This window comes from Acinonyx jubatus, chromosome B3 (assembly GCF_027475565.1).
Source record: "Acinonyx jubatus isolate Ajub_Pintada_27869175 chromosome B3, VMU_Ajub_asm_v1.0, whole genome shotgun sequence".
Taxonomy (NCBI): Eukaryota; Metazoa; Chordata; class Mammalia; order Carnivora; family Felidae; genus Acinonyx; species Acinonyx jubatus.
In genome coordinates, this window is record NC_069386.1 from 85861629 (window position 1) to 85867889 (window position 6261).

The 6261-nt window shown below is 37.6% G+C and overlaps 1 pseudogene; it reads left to right on the top strand.

Moving 5' to 3' along the window:
* The first annotated feature begins 2659 nt into the window (after positions 1-2659).
* On the top strand, positions 2660-3873 carry LOC106965534 (heterogeneous nuclear ribonucleoprotein A1-like; annotated as a pseudogene).
* The last annotated feature ends 2388 nt before the right edge of the window (positions 3874-6261 follow it).

Below are 6261 nucleotides of genomic sequence, written 5' to 3' on the forward strand. Positions count from 1 at the left end.
CTAAGAATATGTACACTGGATTAACAAAACACTATGCATTCAGCTTCATTCCTGGGCTGTTTACTCTCCTGCTTTGGGTCACAATATTCTCTTCCTTATCCTGAGCAAGAAAAGATTAAAGAAAAAAAGGAAGTATGGGTTACCTTATCTTTTTCTTCCTTTCTATGTCATTATAATATTATTACAGAGGTTGGCTAACACAAGAAAGTACCATGAGAGAGAAAGGATATGATAGGGTTCTTCAGTTGTTCATGTTTCTGAGAAAACTATTACCATCTTTCTGCACTGGAAGTAAGTTCTGGTATAAACAGAAAGCATAGCCCCTTGGAGATGTCAGCACTTGCCCAACTACTGATGTATCACGCTTACCTTGTACCCACATTGAGTCTCACTGAACTCCCCTGAGTCCCGTGTCCACCCGATCTCCATGCTCATAGAATATCACAAATACTATACACAGTGGACATGCATACTGTATGTATTTCCTCTGCTCACACACATATTCCATCGTTCTATCAGACTTCAGTTACAAAACATGACTGCAAAGATAAAATTTTCAAGAATTCCAAGATGGCAGAACATTAAATCAAATTAAGACCCTTCTGAGCACTGGAGCCTCATGCAACTGCAACATGCAACACGTCACATTCCCTAAAGCCAGCCCTGCCAGAATGATGCTTGGTGGAAATTTTAATGAATACATGCATTAATGAATCTTACTAAAAAAGAAAAAGGAAAGAAATTCAGATAGATAGGTTGATGAGATTTTTTAATCTATCAAGTTATCAAACACATTTTTTCAATGATAACACCTGCAGGGGTGAAGGTACATAAAAGTGGGAACTATTACACCACACTGGTGGATCATTTCTATGTTTCTGCTGTAAAGATTCTTAGCAGGGTTCACATTCTTTAACATTGCAATTCTACTTATGGAAATCCAATCTAAGGAAATATTTCAAAGTTTCAAACTTGAAATGTATATTTAATCACGTTTATTGTATCATTATTCTTAAGAAGGATAAATTGGAAACAACCTTAATGCCTAAGAGTGGGAGACTAAATAGAAAAAGTTTAATATGTTTATATAAAAAATAATAGGTTATCATACAAAGCACCTGTATTAAAAATATTTGTTGCTCCATAAATACTTCATAATATTTAATGAAAGGATAGAAAATTATATACACATCATAATTCTGTTTTAATAAATATATGTAATAAAATATAAATATATAATATATAATTAAATGTAAATACATAGTAGTTATTTATGATAATATTAATGTGTTTATTAAAACAGAATTATATATTATTTATATAATATATATTCTATGTCACATATATGCTTTTAAAATTAGGACGGGGGACGCCTGGGTGGCGCAGTCGGTTAAGCGTCCGACTTCAGCCAGGTCACGATCTCGCGGTCCGTGAGTTCGAGCCCCGCGTCGGGCTCTGGGCTGATGGCTCAGAGCCTGGAGCCTGTTTCCGATTCTGTGTCTCCCTCTCTCTCTGCCCCTCCCCCGTTCATGCTCTGTCTCTCTCTATCCCAAAAATAAATTAAAAAAACGTTGAAAAAAATAAATAAATAAATAAATAAATAAAATAAAATTAGGACAGAACACTAATAGTGCTGACTCTAGCAGTGGGATTACAAATGATTTAGCTTCTTTATGTTTCCTACTTCTTCCCTGTACCATCCTTAGCTTCTTTTGAAATTAAACACACACACACACACACACACGTTAAATATCAGAGAATTTTAGATTCAACGCATTTTAAAACTTTATTAATAGCATAAAATGCGTGTACCTGTCTCTGGTACATTTTTCATAATTTGTGTTTCTCTCTATCCTTTCAATTTCTCTGTGAAATCAATTGCCCTTAGCTCATGCTATTAAGCCTAAAAGAGGGAGATAAAATAGTGTGAAGGTAATAATACTTATATTGGCAAAGAAAAAAAAAAAAAAAGCCAGACACTCAAACAGCCTGTATCTTTACTATTTTTACTTATGTACAGAACCAAAATTTCAACTGATCCTTGAGGCTTTAGCACAACACTTCTTATCCTGTCTCTCTAGGAGATGAACTCTGGCACGACTGATATAGCCAGGTACTCGAAATACTGTAGAAACAGCCTCAAGGATGCTATTGCTGCTGTTGTACGTAATTATTTCTTCTGTAATTGCCATTATACTTTCATAGAATTAAAAAAAATTAACGTTTATTTATTTTTGAGAAACAGAGAGATACAGCATGAGTGGGGGAGGGGCAGAGAGAGAGGGAGACACAGAATCTGAAGCAGGTGCCAGGTTCTGAGCTGTTAGCACAGAGCCAGAGGTGGGGCTCGAACTCACAGACCGTGAGATCATGACATGAGCCAAAGTCAGATACTCAACCGACTGAGCCACCCAGGCACGCCTATGTTTTCATACTGTTTTAAACAGTATTTATTCTTTTACATTTTCTAGTTTTGCTTATGTTTCATGGTTAGGAAAAGAAATAAATTATATCAGTACCATAAAGTGATCAATAGTTGAATATTCATGACAAAGATACCCACACATACATTCTTATTCATATAAGTCCAAAGGGTTGCTTTCTGTCCATGGACACCACGGAGCAAGCATCATTAAAAGTCTCCCCTTCCACTTCTGTCATGTCTAAGTCAGAGTCTCCTAAGTCTTTTCTCCTAAGAAAAGCTGTAGAAGCTCTTCATCAGAGGTCTGAGCTTTGAAACAACTGATGAAAGTATGAGAAGCAATTTTGAGCAATGGGGAACGCATATGGACTGTGTGGTAATGACAGATCCAAACACCAAGTGCTTCGGAGGCTTTGGGTTTGCCACGTATGCTACTATGGAAGAGGTGGATGCAGCCGTGAATGCAAGGCCACACAAGGTGGGTGGAAGAGTTGTAGAACCAAAGAGGGCTGTCTCAAGAGAAGATTCTCAAAGACCGAGTACCTTCTTAACTGTCAAAAAGACTTTTGTTGGTGGCATTAAGGAAGACACTGAAGAATATCATCTAAGAGATATTTTGAACAGTATGGGAAAACTGAAGTGACTGAAATCATGGCTGACTGAGGCAGTGGCAAGAAGAGGGGCTTTGCTTTTGTAGCTTACGATGACCATGTTTCTGTAGATAAGACTGTCATTCAAAAATATCCTACTGTGAATGGCCACAACTGTGAAGTAAGGAAAGCCTTATCTAAGCAAGAGATGGCTGGTGCTTCATTCCAGCCAAAGAGGTTGAGGTGGTTCTGGAAACTTTGGTGGGGGTCATAGAGGTGGTTTTGGTGGGCATGACAACTTTGGTCATGGAGCAAACTTCTGTAGGAGAGGTGGCTTTGGTGGCAGTAAAGGTGGTGGTGAATATGGTGGCAGTGGAGATGGCTATAATGGATTTGGTAATGATGGACGCAATTTGGGAGGTGGTAGAAACTATAATGATTTTGGCAATTACAACAATCAATCCTCAAATTTTGGACCCACGAAAGGAGGACATTTTGGAGGCAGAAGCTCTGGCCTCTATGGTGGTGGTGGCCAATATTTTGCCAAACCATGAAACCAACACGGCTATGGTGGTTCCAGCAGCAGTACCTATGGCGGTGGCAGAAGGTTTGAATTACTGCCAGGAAACAAATCTTAGCAGGAGAGGAGACCCAGAGAGATGACAGGGAAGCTATAGGTTGCAACAGATTTGTGAACTCAGCCAAGCACAGTGGTGGCAGGGCCTAGCTGCTACAAAAAAAAAAAAAAAGGGATGTTTTAGGTATTACTTGTGTGTATAGGCAAAAAACTCAAGGACTGTATTTGTGACTAATTGCATAACAAGTTATTTTAGTTTCTGTTCTGTGGAAAGTGTAAAGCATTCCAACAAAGGGTTTTAATGTAGATTTTTTTTGCACGCATGCTGTTGGTTGCTAAATGTATAAACGTGTCTTAAAAAAAAAAGAAGTCCAAATGGTCATTTCTACTTTCTATTTAATTAATAGGAAAAGCAATGAATCTAAGCTCTTAACTTATTCAAGCCACCGTGAGCAATTGCCTACCGAAAAACAGTTTGTAAATTATTTTGTAATGAGCTTTAAGTTGTGTTTGAACTTTTTAGTGAACAGAGAATACATCATCTCCTTTTCCCTAAATAGATAAACATTTCAAGTGATTCACACTGAAAATGTTTAGGTCATGATGACCTACCTTTTCCTGGACTGATTCAATTAATAGAAAGTTTATATCCTCACAGAAGAGCATCTTCCTGTGTTGCCTCTCCACACATCAAGCTTAGGAGGTTGACATCAACCTAAGATTCTCAAGGTTGAATATAATCCCAAAGGTCATTGAGTCCATCGGTTCTCAAATGGATCCACTTAAGTCGTGGCTCTAGTAGTTCTCTGTGAAATAAGTAAGATAAAGACAAAATCATGCATTTCATGAAGCTGATTTCATTTAATTCAGATTCTTGTCCTTTAATCTCAGAAAATACCCCTTCTACTTTTTTGGTATTAAAATACATTTTTTAATGAAAAAGTAATTAAAATTAAGCGATTGTCTTTTCTTCTTTTTAATGTTCTTATTGAAAAATATACGACCCTGCATTAGTTTTCTTAGGAAATTCTGTTTCACGTCTAAAGTCCAAGATCAGGCAAACAAAGAGCTTGTTTCTGCCCCAGCCTGAGGCTGCTGGTGAACAAGTACCTGTGGGATATGATGGGCAGTGAACAGCTTTGGAGGCAAAAGGAGTAACATTTGAAGTCTGTGTAACTTTAGAGTAATGACTTAATCTAGTTGAGTAATTTCTTTGCCTGTATCAGCTGAACTAATGTTACCTTTGTCTCACATTGTTGTAAAAATTAGAAAATGAGTGGTTGGCTGACTCTCTGATAGTTCACTGCAAATGCCACCTTTCAAACAGGACTTGCTTTCTCTACCCTATCTAATGTATACCCTCTTTGTATCTCCTCACCCAGCCATTCTCTGTCCCACACATCAGGCTACTTATTCTCTGGATTCACTTTCTTTTCCCAACCAGAATATAAGATTCATAAGAGAAGGGACTGAATCTGTCCCATCCCATTGCATTCCCAGAATTTAAAACATATGGCCAAAACATGGTAGCACTCAATAAATATTCATTGAATATTGGATGAATGGAAAGTGTTTGACACAAAAAAGACTCAATAAATGTTAGTTCCCTAACTTCGGATTGAGGGGAAAAAAAATCCACCTCCCTAACATGTTACGTTGGTCTTCATCCCCTGTCCGAACCCATCCAAACACAAAAGGTATATCTCTTTCCAAACATATATTCCCAAGTGGGAAATAATTCTTTAGGTAATTGTTATTTGATAAGGTCATCTTTATTGGAAATGGCTACAATAAGAATGATTATATGATAGTAACTTCAAACTGGGCTGTGGATGCATATTTAATTTAGTGAATAAAGAGAATGCCTAATCTTTGGGATTCACACAGATTGCCAAGGAAATGTCATTTAAAGCATTCCATTTTAAGAGCATGTATAATATCTGGTAATTGCTTGTATTAATTTGCATTTAAAATCAGTATTGAAAAGTCTCACCAGGCAGCCATCTTCGGCTAAATTGTCTTGTTCTGATAAACGCTATCATTAAAGAGTAAAATGTTTAACTTAACACAAACATGCTAAATACTAATATTAAAAGGAGAAGGAAGGAAGGAAGGAGGAAGGAAGGAGGGAGGGAAGGAATGAATGATGGAAGGATGGACAGAAAGGAGAGGAAACAGGTTGCCATTAAGTAAAAACAAAACCATAAATAAGAAAACTAAAGGCTCTCTACATCTCAGCAACCAAGACCTCAGGGAAGGTCCTATATATCTGAGATGCCAGAAATGGACTTTCCTGAGGAGGCTGAGGGTCCAGCCCAACAGAAATGGGTTTTTGGCCATGATGCAAATACACACGTCTGGAACAAGGAAACAAGAAGCTAAGTGAGATAATCCCTGACTTAATCTTGGTTGTCATCCATCACTCACTGTTAGTACTAAGTTAGTACCTATATTTCAGAGTTTGTCAGTCATTAGAACACAACTTGCCAAAGCTCCAAATCTTTTCCTTTGGCAAGAAGATTGTCCTATGTAGCTGTGGGAAGTGGTGGCAAAATGGGCCAAGTAGCAATGGTGGAAACACAGCCAAAACATGGTTTGCTGATGCCTGTTTAATGCAGTGCTAGATACTGTAAAAGATATCTAGACTTCCAGTTCAGGATCCAATGTGTTAA